This window comes from Mustela nigripes, chromosome 1 (assembly GCF_022355385.1).
Source record: "Mustela nigripes isolate SB6536 chromosome 1, MUSNIG.SB6536, whole genome shotgun sequence".
NCBI classification, from domain to species: Eukaryota; Metazoa; Chordata; class Mammalia; order Carnivora; family Mustelidae; genus Mustela; species Mustela nigripes.
In genome coordinates, this window is record NC_081557.1 from 195,505,556 (window position 1) to 195,523,360 (window position 17,805).

Below are 17,805 nucleotides of genomic sequence, written 5' to 3' on the forward strand. Positions count from 1 at the left end.
TTAATGAAATTTATGGCATGTAGCAGGGTGTTCTCTTTTACAGGAGACTGTATTCTCCAGGCCTCTAAAGAATTAGGTAGTTGTTTAAATAAGTGGTTAAGATTCCTAGGAACATAATGCTGCTTCAATTTTTCTTTTTTTCAACTGTCTCCTATGATTTCACAGAAAGTTCCCTATAGTAGCTTAATGAAGAAACAAAAGCAAAAACAATTATGTTTTTTTTTAAAGATTTTATTTATTTATTTGACAGAGAGAGATCACAAGTAGGCAGAGAGGCAGGCAGAGAGAGTGGGGGAAGCAGGCCCTCTGCTCAGCAGAGAGCCCAATGCGGAACTCTATCCCAGGACCCCGAGATCATGACCTGAGCCGAAGGCAGTGGCTTAACCCACTGCGCCACCCAGGCACCCCAAAACAATTATGTTTTTATGTATAACTGATTTCTCCCCTCTCCCTTCATCCTATCATTACACTTAAAATTTAGCTGTAATATTTATTTTCTTTTACTCTTTATACAAGATATCAAAGGTATATTGTACTGAGTTTAGTAAGGTAAGGCACTGTCCAGATATGGATAAAGAGACATATAGAATAAGATGTCCATAATTTTAGAGGGAGAGTTAATATAGCTTCATTTGTATTTGGAATTAGTTGATAGTAGTATCACAGTCCCCTATTATCCAGGAGACATGTTCCAAAATCTCCAGTGAATGCCTAAAACCAGAGATAGTACTAAACCTAAAACATGCTATGATTTTTCCTATATATACATACCTACGATAAGGTTTAATTTATAAATTAGGTACAGTAAGAGATTAATAGCAATAACTAATACTATAATAAAACAATTATAATAATATACTGTAATAAAAGTTATGTGAATGTAGTCTTTTTCTCTCTCAAATATCTTATTGTAACTGTACTCATTCTTCTTTTTCTTGTGATGATGTGAGATGTTAAATTGCCTACCTGATGAGATGAAGTGAGGTGAATGATGGGGGCTTTCTGATGCAGTATTAGTTTACTACTCACCTTCTGAACGAATTAGACGGAGGATAACTTGCTTTCTGACCATGGTTGGATGTTGGTAATTGAAATCACACAACCTGAAACCACGGATAAGGGGGAACTACTGTATTAGGTAGAAGAATGATGGAGCTGTTTGTGTTTAATAACTTTACCAAATGGCACACGTATGTATAGGTTGACAAAAAGAGTATGACCATGCTAGATAAATTGTGGGTAATTCAGCATCATTTCTGTCACTTTTTACCTTCTTTTCTATATCATGCAGTAGAAGCTTGAAAAATGTATTTCCCAAATTATTTTCTGATATGTTCCGAGAATAAGACCTGACAATGGGTTCAGAAGATGGCATAGTAAGAAAATCTCACTGTCTGGGAAGAGATGTGCACAATGGCATCCTTGTCTGTGGCTTTCAGAAGCTCTGAGATTGATCCATTTTGGTTCTGTAGACAAATGGAATCATTTTGGCAATTTCCCTGATATTCTTAAGGAATATCTTTTGCCAAAGAATAATTAACATGGGTGCTGATTTATACAATGAGTTGAAGAGTGATTATTGAAATATCAGAAATAGATAAATAGAGAAGTTTTGCTCTATCACTTAAAATAAGAGAAAACTAGAACATTTTACTCCTGTATACATATCTGTGTAGTCAACGTAAAATCAGAATTTAGCCTAGTCTTTGTAAATATAAAAATATAGTTAACAAATCTATTAATTAGGCTATAGTTCTATAGCCTATAGCCTACTATAGTATAAACTCTAATACTATCATTCAAGATTAACTGTAAACTAATTAAAATCTCATAGATGCACCAAAACTGACAAAATAAAATAAGAGTGATTTGACTCCTGAGTACAGCTGAAGTAAGGAACTTATGAAATGAATAATTTAAGCATATTTGTGAAGTTTGTGATAAATTAAAAAGAATGCTAATTATGGTAATTTTACAAAAAAATCTAAAATAATAAAGTAATAATTTATATTAAATAGTGAAAATATAGCACAAACTAATGCAATTGAAGAGCTTCTCCCTTTCTACTGACTTTATATACTTACTGGCATTCTGCATTAAAAAAGAAATTTATACAGCAATTCATATGCATACATAAGCCTGGATCTACATTTATATTCACCATGTAAACTTATCAAGGAATAGAAAATCTCTCATTTATTTTAAGATATTTGGAATCTTTCCCCTTTTTTGTTAACAACACGAGACATTTTGATTTCATTTCTTCTTTTCAATATATGAAATGTATAAAACATAGAAACTTACAGCATGCTACATTACTTAAAATTACTTAGAAAAATAATTCAATAAAATTGGTTAAAATTTACAAAATTGATGCTATGCAATTTGTATACTGTCTTTTGAACACCTACTAAAACAATGAAAATTGACCATATATATATTTTTTAAAGATTTTATTTATTTATTTGGCAGAGAGATACCAAAAGTAGGCAGAGAGGCAAGTGGGGGTGGGTTGGGGAACATGCTCTCTGCTGAGCAGAGAGCCCAATGCAGGACTCCATCCCAGGACCCTGAGATCATGACCTGACCGAAAGCAGAGACTTAACCTACTGAGGCACCCAGCTGCCCTAAAATTGACCATATCTTAATGTTGATAATATCATTTTCAAAGCAGACATGCTACTGACATAAATTCTGAATATATAAAATTAAAATAGAAATAAATAATAAAACTATTGCAAAAAGAGACTCCATTATGTCTGAAGTCTGGACTCCTTTCTGAAGATAACCTAGTTGGGAAAATGACTCTGGGAAAGTGTTCATTCATGAATTCAGTATAAGTAAACATTCTAAAATTTGCTAGAGGAATTAAAAATTACTAGTGTCTGCTAGGCGCATAACCCATAGCTGATTTTATGAAGCAAACAGTTACAAAGAAAATCTTTCTTGAATACCAAGGAGAAGCTCTCAGAGACAAATGGAATTCTCAACCTATTCAGGTTTTATTGTTGGTGATGAGACATAGTGAAAGAATGGAAATGTTCTAGTTCCACATGCAAGAATCTTGAAGATCATCACTCCATCCTAACAAGTAAAATGCTGAACTGAAAAATCAACTGTTCTTCTTGCATCCATAAGAGAGGGGAAGACATAGGAAAACCTCCAGTCCCATGGGATGTCTGGAGTCTGGAGTATGGGAGTCTGGGCTCACCAGAGCCGAGATTGATGAACACATTAAGAAGGTCCTAAGTGCAAAGACAGAATTTTGCACTATGAAAGGGAGCAATGATATGTAAGTATGACAATTTTACAATTGATTTGAATTCAATACAACTCATAATTAAAGGCTGCCTTATTTTAGAAAGGACAAAGTGTCTCCAAAGTTTTATTGAAGAATAAACCAAAGGCATTTGATTGTGTTTACTGAATGAACTTGCCCAATTAAATGTTACAGTACATTACAAAAATTTAAAGTGTTTTTACTAGCACAGAATGATCGAAAATATTATGAAGCAGCATGAAAATTTCAGAAAGACTCAATATTTTATAATAAATTAATATATGATAAAACATATTTAGTATATAATGGTGTTAACAATACTAAGTAGTTATTTGTTAAGAAAAAAAAAAAAAAAAAACAAGAGGGCACCTGGGTGGCTCAGTGAGTCAAGCCTCTGCCTTTGGCTCAGGTAATGATCCCAGGGTCTTGGGATGGAGCCCTGCATCTAGAGGCTCTGCTCAGCAGGGAGCCTGCTTCCCCCCTCTCTCTCTCTGCCTGCCTTTCTGCCTACTTGTGATCTTTGTCTGTCAAATAAATAAAATCTTAAATATATATATATGAAAGTTTCTCTAGTTTTTGCCAAATGTGCAGTCATTTCGATGGATAAAGGATAATGTCTTCAATCAATAGTGCTAGACTACATGAATACACATAAATAAATAAACTACAATCCTGGACCTTGTAAAATGTTGAAAAATCAAAGCAAATTGATTAGAAACTAAAATGTTAAACCTAACTCTGTAAGATTTCCAAAAGACAACATAAGAAAATTTAACTGAATTTAAGATAGGCAAAAATTTCTCAGATACAACACCAAAGCATGATCTATCAAAAAAAAAAAATGTGATAAATTCAACAATTAAAAATAAGAACTTTTGCTCCTTGACAGATATCATTGTAGGAATGAGACATTAAATCATGGGTGGGTGAAAATATTTAGATATCAAAAATATCTAAAAATGTATCCAGCATGTATAAAGAACTCATAATAATAATCATAGAACAATCTAATTAAAAAGCTTTACAAAAAATATACACATACAGTTAACAAAAGAAGATATATAGGCACATAAGCACATCTATACATGTTCAAAGTTATTAGTCACTATGAAAATGCAAATTATATTCATACTGGAAAGATTAAATATTATTAAAATGTCCAAATTAAGAAGATTGAGAATACCTAATGATGATGAGTATGTGGAGTAAGTGGCACTGTCATAATTCATACATTAGATTATAAAAAGCTATGACCAATTTGAAAAACAATGAAAGTTTCTTTTTTTTTTATTAACATATAATGTATTATTTGTTTCAGGGGTCTGTGATTCATCAGTCTTACACAATTCACAGCACCCAGCATAGCACATACCCTCCCCAATGTCCACCACCCAGCTACACCATCCCTCCACCAATCTCTCCCCTCCAGCAACCCTCAGTTTGTGTCCTGAGATTAAGAGTCTCTTATGGTTTGTCTCTCTCCAGTTTCATAGGTATTCTCCTATCACATGACCTCATCTTTTCACTGTTCTCCATTTGTCTATGAGAAATAAAAGCTAATGTACAAAAAAAAAAAAAGCTAATGTCCTTACTTTGGTCAGTAAACAAATATTCATAATGGCTTTATTTTAATAGCTCCACTGGAAACAACACAACTGTGTACCAATACATGAATACACATTATAGTATTAAAATAAAATCCTACTCATTAAAAACAAAAAATGAATTAAGTAATGATACATAGATAAACACAGATAAATCTTAAAATATACTTATCTTAAAAAAATTCCATACTGTATGAGTTCTCATACATAAAATTCTAGAAGATAAAAACCTAATCTATACTGGCAGAAAGCAGATCAATTGTTTCCAGTAGATTGATGGGGCAAAAGGGATGGCTGATAGGAAGGATTATAAAGGGCCAAAAGAAACATTTGGAATTTTTAGACATGTTCATTGTCTTGATTGTGTTGATAGTTTCATAGGTCAATACTTAATAAATTTTATCCTTTAGATATATATAATTTATCATTATATCTCAATAAAGATTTTATTATTACTTAGAGTAATAATTAGTAATTAGTAGTGATGATAAAATAAATAGTCATCATTACTATAACTGTTATTATCATTAGGTAATATTACAGGTCTTCCTTAAGTAGCATCAATCTAGAAATTATGAAATTCAGATTGAGAAATTTGACTTCATAAAATTTAAAACTTCCATATTGTTTCCATGGTGAAGGCTCTGTGGATGGAACCACTCAAGAAAGATTCCCAGGTGATAAAGAAGGAAACTTAGGCCCAGAATCCATTGAATACTTTCATTATAATAATAAAGCCTCTAGGAATGTTTATATATGAACACACACACACACACCCACACATTCACATATAAGGGTGGTCTGGTGTATATAGACACACACTCATTTCAAGACTAAAAACCAAATTTGAAACTATTCATATAATTCAATATGGTTAATTTAGATGATATGAAAGATAATTTTAAAATAAATAATAAAATATGGAAAAGCCAGGGAAATAGTTTTAAAACATGATGGGAATTGTTCATGAATTTAAATATAAATGATATAAATATTCACATGTGGCTTCAGCTTCAAAATATAAAGAGCTTGGACATCATTACTCCCATTCCTTATAACAAAATATAAACAGACAAAATAATAATCAAAATTTTTCTTAGATTCATCAGAGGTTTGAAGTCACATGGCAAAATCTCACTACATCTTAAAAGACAATAATGAGAATCACACTGTGAGAAGATCTTACCTGAATCAAAAGTGGCTGGCGCCACAAACTGGTAGTAACACTTCCATGGTAATCTGGAGTCTGAGCATAGACTAGTTTGAGAATAAGAAACTCCTGATCCCAACATAAAGGTTACCCCAACAGTGTCATGAATTTTACCAGCAAGAATCTACCCAGATTCCCATGTTCAATATCTCAAAAAAACTCCCCTCACATTTATAGGAAGGGAGGGTCAAAAGTAATCATTTTGAAACAGTCCTGGAACATTTTCCATAAGAAATGGCAATACTCCTAGGGAAACTATTCGATCAGAGCTTTGTCTGAATTGGTGGAAGGGCAGTTAACCAACTCCCAACCCTTCTAGGATTGCTGTTTCACCTATAAGGAAGGGGAAAAAAAAAAAAAGAACACTTAAAAATATTTCTCGTGGTTTCTAATTCAACATGTAAGGAATGTGAAGTCATCGCTCCCATTCACACAAGGAAAAAAGCTGATGAACAAACTGAAAACCAACTCTTCTTAGATCCATTACAGAACTGAGATCACAGTGCAAACCACTACTTCCCAGACTGGAGAGCCAGATAGGCAGATACAGGGAATGACAATTTACTAGAGCAGAATCTCATGGAAACCATCATAGGGTAAGAATATCTATTCTGTAATTGATGAAAGTTAGAGGTTCAGTGTGGACATGTTTGAGAGGTATAAATTCCAGGGGACACCCAATTTTGGGAAGGAGGTCTCTCATACTGTGTGAGTTTTATGCCTTACCGTTTCTTACTGTGAAAATCAGAGAAAAATTCCCAAATCCAAAATTTGGGAAATGAAATTCTTATCTCTAATATAAGAAAAGGCAAAGTGGCCATTTTGAAGTAAACCTAGAGCATTTTTTGCTTCTTCTAAACAAAGTCTGTCCTCAAGAGAAACAATTTTATCAAAGCCTAACCCAAGTGGAGTTTTTACCAGAGCCTAACCAGTCTGGAGGAAAGGGAATAACTGTCTCACCTAAGGTGGTCAGGGTGGGGCTGAGAAGTACTTCTAAATGTCACATCCTCACGGGTCAGAGCCTCCCTAAAAGACTAGGACCTAAATAGGATTATAGTATGATTTCCCTCCGCACACCTTACAATCACCTCAGTAAGACTCCTGTAAAGGGGAATGCAACTGAAAGAAAAGCACATTCTGTACTTTATTTAAGAATAAATCTCTAGGGAAACCCAAATATAAGAGGGGACACAAAAATTATGGCATATGACGCCATCATGTACAGGAGATAGTAACCCCTAGCCAGATAAATACACAATCTCACAGTAAAGGCCTATGTACCTCAGTTCCTTTTACTTAGCACATCATCTACAGCACTTCCAGGTTTCAACATAAATTGACAAGGCACACTAAAGACAAAGAAAATATTTTGAAAAGACAGAGCAAGCATCAGAACCAGATACAGATATGACTGAGATGTTGGAATTATCAGAACAAAATTCAAAAATAACTATGATTAACATTGAATAGCCCTAATGGAAAAAGTGGACACTGTAAGAACAGATGCATAATATAAGCTGAGAAGACATGCTAAGAAAAAAATCAAAAAGAAATGCTTTAAGTCAAAAATACTATAGCAGTAATGAAGAATTATAATCATTAACTCACAGTTTTTATTTAAAGTATTTTGTATAAAAGTTTGCAAAGACCTGAAAATTTAATTTTCTATATATCACTTATATATTGGAGTAAAATCAAAATTTAAAGTTATAAGGATTTCGATTTTATTCTGCATACAATTCTTAAGGGTTAACATTCTCTTCATACATATCTATGTATTTGCCCTATGTCAAGTGTTAATAGTTTGGCTTGGCTTTAATTTTGAATCAAAGCCTTATCTGGCTCTGTGACTACAAGGAAAAGGTTTCCATGCCAAAGTTGTGATTAACTTTATAGATGCAGGAGAATTATGGAAATGCATCATGCAAAATGCCTACTTGCCAAAATTATTCCATGACCTTGTGCTTAGGCTGAGTTTTAAATAATTCAGTGATGTATTGAATGAATGAATTTGTAGTGCTTGTTACTCTAAACAGTCATGCATTCACTTTTTTTTGCCATTTTTAATAAAGCCTAGTTTTCTAATATTCATGAAATATTGCATTTCAATTAAATTACATAGGTTTTGAGAAATAGCTTGCCCTAAGCTGTTTAGTGTTGACACCAACTGTCATTTGTTTTTTCTTTGGTATAATGCTGAAGGAGGTTTGAGTACAAATGCAAAGCACTGTCACTCTTTAATGGGACACTTTTTGATCATGTATAACATAACACTGTCTGAAGAATAGAATAATAAACTCGGACAATAGTTTGTTTATGAGGGATATGATATATCAAAATATGCCAACTTCAAAATAAACTTCTGTTACTTTAATGGAAATTGTATCTGTGTAGTGTTCTAACACTAATGAATTCCAAGCATATGCATGCAACCCATTATATTTTCTCAAACTTGTCCTTTGTTTCTCACTCACGTTACCTATCTTCATGGTACACACACACAAAAATGGACAAAGAGAACAAGTAGATTTTTTCATTACTACATTAATTTAGCTCTTTAAAACTAGAAATTCTCGGGCGCCTGGTTGGCTCAGTGGGTTAAGCCGCTGCCTTCGGCTCAGGTCATGATCTCAGGGTCTTGGGATCAAGGCCCACATCGGGCTCTCTGCTCAGCAGGGAACCTGCTTCCCTCTCTCTCTCTCTCTCTCTGCCTGCCTCTCTGCCTACTTGTGATCTCTCTCTGTCAAATAAATAAATAAAATCTTTAAAAAAAAAAAAACTAGAAATTCTCATTCAGCTTTTACTTTTTACTAAGTTATTGAATCTGCCCTATGTTTCATGACATTAATTCCTCAAATAATTCTGGTGTTTCTGGCTATTTTCTACTGAATTAGGGCATTAGTTCTGATGAACAGAAGAATATTCTATAACTAGAAATGGCAGCAGTATTCATTCTAGTTACGAGGTCTGGCACTTTGAACATACTCTCTGATATTTAATTATAATACATATACTTAATTAACTGGTTTTATTTTGATAGTCACATAGTTTTAGTCAATTTTCGGCATTATGAAACAGTAATTGTATCCTCTTAAATAAAAGCAATACAAAATTGAAATATATAATTCTTTACACTTGGAATAGCATGAAATAATAGTATCTACATATTAACAAGTGCTTTTTTGTTGTCTTTTACAGTATTTTCATATGTTCTATATTATTGGGTTCTATATATATTGGGTTCATATATATATATATGTTCATATGTTCTATATATATTGGGTTGATAGTTTGGGATCATTTCACATTAAAATTATTGCCATATTTTGTAACACAACGTTGCTTTCATGTATCTCATTCATCTGAGGTCTCTTCTGTGAAGGCAGGTGGTTTCAGGCAGCTGGGATTTGATACCACAAAAGAATTTTAAATATACTCCATTGCAGAGGGTTTAGAAAAAGACACAGTCAGATTCTGCCATAGGAATTTAGGAAAGCATTTCATTTTTATGAAAAGTAAGGACAAATAACCCTATTCACATATTCTTTTTAATTCACTTTATCTGCATTGTGTAGTCCATGAAAAATAGAGCAACTTCAGGTACACTACTGCTCAATTTCTTTTATGTAGATGCTTAATAGATTAAGATACAATAATATATCCAAATGTAATGTGAAATAATATCCCTAAAATGTTTAAAACTTCTTTTCAGGGAGGATTTTAAAGATTATCTCATTAATTTAGACAGCTATGATCCTCACCTTCTATGCAAAAATATTCATCTTGAGCCATATAAAAAGACAGACTTCTAAAAAAAAAAAAAAGACAGACTTCTAAGGTGGTGCTGGGATTTTTCTCCTCTGGTGTATATGCTTTGCATAATTTCCTCCTCTTGAATATGAGGACAATATGTGAATATAATGGCATAGAAGAACCTTGATTATTAGCTTTTATGACAAAAATGATGGTATAGTCATCCCGATGATTATGTCACAAAGACTGTCCATCATACCAGACAGGGAAGAGATTCTATGTTCAAAGAAGTAAGCTGTCACTTTGTGAGAGATTCAGGCAACTAGGTCTAGGAACTAAGAGTGACCCTTTGCAGTCAGACAAAAGGAAAAAAATAATGGAGACTTTGTTCTGACAACTGCAAGGAAATGACTTTTGCCAACAACTAAATGAGCTTAAGGAACACAAACAGTAGATGAGATCACAGCCCCAGCCCACACTGTATGTGATACATGTCTGATAAGACTTTAGTAGAATACCCAGCTAACCCATGTCTTATTTCCCTACCTTCAGAAACAGTGAAAAAAATGTATTAAGTGTTGAGCTTGTAGTGATTTGTTATTCTGAGATATAAAATTAGTATAGCATATAGAGGTTTTAAATTTGAGTAAATAACAAAATTATAAGTATCTTTGAAAGCATTTTTCATTTGTATAACACTTATGCTCCCTGATATGAGGAAGTGGTGATGCAACATGGGGGCTTAAGTGGGTAGGAGAAGAATCAATGAAACAAGATGGGATAGGGAGGGAGACAAACATTAAGTGACTCTTAATCTCACAAAACAAACTGAGGGTTGCTGGGGCGAGGGGGGTTGGGAGAAGGGGGTGGGATTATGGACATTGGGAAGGGTATGTGCTTTGGTGAGTGCTGTGAAGTGTGTAAACCTGGCAATTCACAGACCTGTACCCCTGGGGATAAAAATATATGTTTATAAAAATAAAAAATTAAAAAAATCATTTTCATAAAAATATAATTAAATGCAAGCACATTTGATCTCCTATAGAATGTAGACATCAATAATGATAATAATATAAGCTGCAGGTCTCAGTAGCTGGATAAATTATAGCAATAGAATGTTTTCTTTTTCCATAATAAAGACATTTTATATTAGTATATATAAGGGATAAAACCAGAACTTCTCAAAGTACAGACAACTATGTAATGTTAAAAAAGAAAAACAAGTTGGGGTGCCTGGGTGGCTCAGTGTGTTAAGGCCTCTGCCTTTGGCTCAGGTTGTGGTCCCAGGATGCTGGGATCAAGCCCCGCTTTGGGCTCTCTGCCTGGGGGGGAGCCTGCTTCCTCCTCTCTCTCTCTGCCTCCCTCTCTGCCTACTTGTGATCTCTGTCAAATAAATAAATGAAATCTTAAAAAAAAGAAAAAATATTCCCATCACTTGAAAAAATTTTGTCTTTTCCATTAACGGAAAAAATTTATGGTTGAAACATATAATGCTACATTTTCCTGTGGTGTACAATAGTACTGTTATAGTGTTAACTATTTATTAACAAAAATTAAAGTAATTATTAAGTAGTAATTCTAGAATGTGATTGCAAATAATGACATGCCCCAAGGTAAAGGCTGGTAGATATATGGAAATGTAACTCCTTCCCAAATTAGCCTCTTTAGCTTATATTCATGTTTTCGCATTTTGCTTTGTATTTACATTCTTCTAAATCTAGACTGTTACCTATAATGTCAAACCTAAAATGATGACAGCAGAAGCTTGAAAACTACATATTAAAATAAAGCCACAGCAAGACACCAAGTAAGAGCACAATGGAGAAACTAAAGGACAGCAAAGACAATCCCTCTGTTCGTATCCTTCCCCAAAATTCTGTGAATCTCTCCTTCTTTGATTCATTGCACTTTAAATTCATTTATCTGAAACTTGAATAAAGGAAAATATTTATCTCTGATAAATGAGGAAAAAATTGGGAGCTATCCAAATGTGTCTAATATTCTTACTTATTTATATTCTGATTGTTTATAGTATTATTTTTAATCCCAACACTTCATTCTAATATTTATAACAATTCATTGATTTTCAATTGATTTACTGGCTGCATAAGACTCACAGTGTTATATGTGAAAGCATCCAAGAAATGTACTGCTGAACTGGCCCCAGGGTTGGCTTAACTGAAATCTGGCTAAAAGTCAGTATTTTAATGAATTAGTTTTCAGTTCCCTTTACATTTAATTTTCAGAGGAAGTTGTAAAGTTAGAGAGCTCTAGATGCCAAATATTTTCTACTTAATCTGGGAGAAAATAATTGTATGAATTTGGGATTCCATAATTAAAAAGAAATCAGCCTGAAACCGATAGTATTTATAACAAGGCTTCAGGATATGAGGTTAATATACACAAGTCAATTGCTTTTTCATATACCAGCAATGAACAAGTAGAATCTGAAAGTAAAAACACAATATCATTTATATTAGTACCACCAAAAATGAAACACTTGTTTTAAATCTAACAAAATAAGTATAAGATCTGCATTAACTACAAAATTTTGTTAAAATAAATCATAAGTAAGTAAATGCAGAGATAACCCATGTTCATACATAGGAAGACCAAATACTGTTAAACTGTGAGTTCTTCTAAACTTGATCTTGATCAATGCAATCCTAATCAAAATCTTGGCAAGTTATTTTGTGGGTATTGACAATTTGACTTTAAAATGTATATGGAGAGGCAAAAGACCCAGGACTAAAAAAGCTAACACAATACTGAAGGAGAAGATAAAGCTGAGGAATGACACTACCAGACTTCAAGACTTATTATAAGCTATACTAATCAAGACAGTGTGTTATAGATAAAAGAATGCACAGATCAATAGAACAGAACAGAGGGCCCAGAGCACATTTTCATGAATATAGTCAACAGATTTTTTACAAAGAAGCAAAAAGATCATTTTTTCTAATATGGTGCTGCACCAACTGGGCATTCACAGAGGAAAAAAAAAAATCTAGACACAGAGTTTATATTCTTCACAAATGTTAACTCAAAATGGGCCACAGACTTAAATGTAAAATACAAAACTACAGAACTCCTAGAAGGTAACAGGAGAAAACCTAGATGACCTTGGGTATGGCAATGACTTTTAGATATAATGCCAACAGCGTGTTCTATTAAAAAAAAAAAATTGATAAACTTGACTTCCTTAAAATGAAATTGAATAATGTCTGCTGTGAAAGCTACTGTTAACAGCATGAGAAAGCAAAACACACAGTGGGAGAAAATATTTCCAAAAGACACACCTGATAAAGAGCTATAATTTGAAATTTACAAAGAACTTTTAAAACTCAGCAGGAAAAAAATTAAAATAAAATAAATAAAAGAAAAGAAAAAACTGAAAATGGCTGAAGACCTGAACAGACACTTTATCAAAAAAGAAATATAGATGGCAAATAAGCATATCAAAAGATGTTTCAGCTCACATGTCATCAGATATATGCAAACTGAAGCCACAATATCATATTATTACACACCTATTAGAATGGCCATAATTTGGAACACTGATCATACTAAATGCTGGAGAGGATGTGGGACTACAGAAATTCTCATACACTGCTGGGAAAAATGCAAAATGGATGGCATGGCTATTGTGGAAGATAGTTTGGCATTTTTTTACAAAACTAACATACCTTTACCATATGATCCAGGAATTGCATTCCTTGATGGTTACATAAATGAGTTCAAAATTGATGTCCACAAAAAAAAAAAAAAAAAACCAGCTAATGGATATTTATTTTTAGCAGCTTTACTCATAAGTGCCAAAACTTGAAAGCAACGGAAATCTTTAGTGGTGAACGGATCGATAAAGTGTAGTATATATAGATGCTGAAATATTATTCAGCACTAAAAAAACAAAACAAACAAAACAGAACAAAAAAACAAAAACCCACAAAAAACAAAACAAAACAAAATAAAACAAAACCTATCAAGCCAGGAAAAGACATGAAGGAAACTTAAATCCATATTACCAAATAAAAGAAGTCAATCTGAAGCTTTGCGCAGTGGCAGTATCATAGCCAATGAGGTTTATCCGAGGCGCAATTATTGCTAATTGAAAAGAAGTCAATCTGAAATTACCATATTCTCTTGATTCCAACTCTGTGACATACCAGTTAAGGGAAAACTATGGGAGCCCTAAGAAGGTCATGGTTTCCAGGACTGGGAATAGAGGAGGAATAGGATGGGAGGATAGAGGATTTTAATGTCAGGGAAAATACTAGGCATCATAATATAATGGTGGAGATATTTCATTTTATTTTTTGTCCAAATTCATAGAATGTATAACCTAGAGAATGAGCCTAATGAAAATTGTGGATTTCAGGTGATTATGTTGAGTCAACATACATTTATCAGTTGTAACAAATTGGGAGATGTTGATTGTATGGGAGGTTATAAATGTGTTGAGACAGGAGATACATTGGAAATCTCTATAACTTCTACTTAAGTTTGCTGGGAATGTAAAACTGTTCTTAAAAATAGTCTTAAAAAAAAAAAGGAAAATAGCTAGTCAAGGTGCTTAACCCTATTCTTTTTTTTTTTTTTTTTTAAGATTTTTATTTATTTATTTACTTGACAGAGGGAGAGACAGATTACAAGTATGTAGAGAGGCAGGCAGAGAGAAAGGGGGAAGCAGGCTCCCCACCAAGCAGAGAGCCCGACACCGGGCTTGATCCCACGACCCTGAGATCATGACCCAAGCCAAAGGCAGAGGCCCAACCATTGAGCCACCCAGGTGCCCCGGTGCTTAACCCTATTCTTGAAATAGAGAACTGTTTTAGATAAAGCAGTATATTTCAAAATAAACATATGATTATTTGACGAAATAGATTACATTTTCTGTTCCGTAGAAAGGGCTATTCAGGCTTATTTAATTTGGGGACAGATTATAAAATCGACTTGTGCACATCAAGAAACACAGAAAGTAACATGAACACACTCTTGACACATATAAGCATATAATTACTCTTACCAGGTGAATTCAATAATCACACTCACAAACTGCAGATGATTAACATGCTGAAAGCTTATTACTGTTTATGGGCTAACCATCAAAGGAAAACCTTGGCAAATGAGCTTATTTGTGTTTCTTTAACATCTGTTGCTAAATATACCTACTTGTTTGAAACATAGCTTTTTTCACTTGTTATGTGGACAAGTGATGTCCCAAAGAAATTAGGAATATAAAATATTACAACTAATACTCAAATTTAGTATTCATTTTATTTCATAGAAATTACTATGTTTTTTACAGACTGAAGGGTGGTACTTTACACAGATATAGATTGTGAGACAAATATTTCGAGTATTTAATGTCCTATTTTGAAAATAGTAATCAAGTTTGTATCCTGGAAAATTATGCTATGTGCAGAATTTTGGAAGTATAATTTTGATTCACCTATCATGCTAAATTTAATATTATATACAGCAATACCAAACAATAATTAAGTGACATTGGTTGATGAAATCATTTTAAAACCACATAAGAATTTGCAGAATCCTGCCCATGAATATTTTACAATCAATAATGGGTGATCCTTTGTACCTTCCTGCAATTTACCCTGCATTTGACTTTTAAATTTTCAGGTCTTAAAATAAAAGCTATTTACTTTTAAATATCTAGGACATAATCATACTGAAAGGCAATTTACATTATGCCATAATTTTCTTTCTTTAAATATTATTAGATGACAGGAGGCTAAACAAGAAAGGCAAAGTGTGGACCAACTTAACATTTAATTCACAAGTGAGAAATTTAACTTAAAGTAACAAATAAAAGCCTCTAAAAAGATTTGTCTAAATGAGTTTTGAATTTCTAATCTGTCCAAGGAATGCTTTCCTTTCATAAAACAAAGGTTAGGTAATATAAACTGTACTACAAAGGCTAAATGACTCTGTGACTAGCTTAATGCTCTAGCCTATCTTTATTGTAGGAAGCCTCATGTATTTTTCTTCATGTTAAAAATACTAAACATTGCTTAGTTTTCCAGATTTAAAAGTACCTAGCTAAGCTTATATTCTTTCTCAGGTAAGTTAACTTCATGGAGTTAATGGCTAAAGAAATCAATAGTTTGGGAATGCTAAAATTTAATCTATTGCATTGTAATTTTGGAAAACAATTCTTTCCAAACTGAACTCAGAAGCAATACTCAGAACTCAATTTAACTTAAAATACACTTTTTCAAGATATCACATATATAATTTGTATTGATGCCTTTTAAAGCTGTATTATAAGCCATCAATTTTATGGCATAGAAATTAATGAAAATGGCAAGAAGGAAAAGTCCTACAAATATTATTTTACAATTAAATTAAACCTATAAAATAAAGTCCCTCTCCATTTAAAAATTAAAATTCTAATATTTAATGATGGAAAAGAAGTCAGTTTCAATATTTATCCTTGTAAAAAATATTTATGTGAGATTTGATGTTAGATATAACCTTAACATGATATTTTTATTGTATAAGTTAATTAATAATAAATTACTTAAAATAAAATGCAGTTTATCTATGCAGAAGTGAGTTTCTTTAACTCTGAGGAGCTAAAGTTTAAAAGGCCACTGTTCAAAATTCATTATCCAATCACAATATCTGAGCATCCATTGCATCTCCCTAAAATCATTAAGGCTACTGTATTATATATTTTCCAAATAACATGTGGTTATCCTTGATGCACTTTTAAAATTTATCATATTAGGGGCACCTGGGTGGCTCAGTGGGTTAAAGCCTCTGCCTTCAACTCAGGTTCCTGGGATTGAGCCCCACATCAGGCTCTCTGCTCAGCAGGGAGCCTGCTTCCTCCTCTCTCTCTGCCTGCCTCTCTGCCTACTTGTGATCTCTGTCTGTCAAATAAATAAATAAAATCTTTAAAAAATAAATAAAATTTATCATATTAATTAAATTAAATTAAATTTTATTGTACTAAATGATCTCTACAATTTTTCTACTCTAACCAAGTCTGTTGACATCAGGAACTTCTTTTCCAGCTCCGCATCTACCACTAAAGTATCATGCAGTAACTACCACAGATTTTGAACAGAGGTATTGGATGGCAATTTTTGAATATAATTCTGGTTTTGATTGATTATGAATATCTCTATTTCTAGATCATATTAGTAGACTTTATGATCACATATATCTAAAGAGAAACCAGAACCGTTTTCAGCTATTTTTAGTTTAATTGAATCAGTTTCTATTGCCAAACAATTCAAAGGCTGTTATAAATCTCTTTACGGGTTTAAAATGACTTATTGGTTTAAAATGACTTCTCTTTATATGAAGTTCTAACACCATTAGAATTGAGTGAAAATATATAATAACTATGAATAACTATTGAGGAATGATGAAAACTACCAAATTAGTTAAAATCCTGAAAGAGCCTTTGACAGACAAATATTAGAGGGCCCTGAATTTAGATTCTTTGCTCTCAGCTCCCCTCACTACACTGCTTAGAAACTTACCCTGCAAAACTCCACTTAAAAAAGAAGTCTCTTCTGGATAATATTTCCTCTGAACACCTGCCCCAGAGCTGATCACTCTCTAGTTCATCCACTTTATCTAGCTTATAGCCTGGATACCCTCTTATAAAGGTCATTACAAACGATTCTAACTTTTCAAGCGTATCTGCCTTCTGTATTACACACTGTCGTATTAAGGATAGGAATCATGTTTTATTCAATCTCTCTATCCTTGGCAAATCTCTCATTTTGCTAAGTAAAGATTTTAGATTAATTTCATGATGCAAAAAATGAATATTATTACCGTTTTATTTTTCAGCATGCTTTTGAACTTCATGATTTACTGGTAATGGTGGTAACATCTTACAATTCAGTCATAAATAGTGAAATGTAGTATGCTTTGACATATACTCATGTCCTTATTTGACAATAGCGAAAACCTTATTC

General features: G+C 32.9%; 1 pseudogene; it reads left to right on the top strand.

The window, feature by feature from the left end:
* Window positions 1–13,894: 13,894 nt before the first annotated feature.
* On the top strand, window positions 13,895–14,048 carry LOC132008851 (U4 spliceosomal RNA; annotated as a pseudogene).
* Window positions 14,049–17,805: the final 3,757 nt, after the last annotated feature.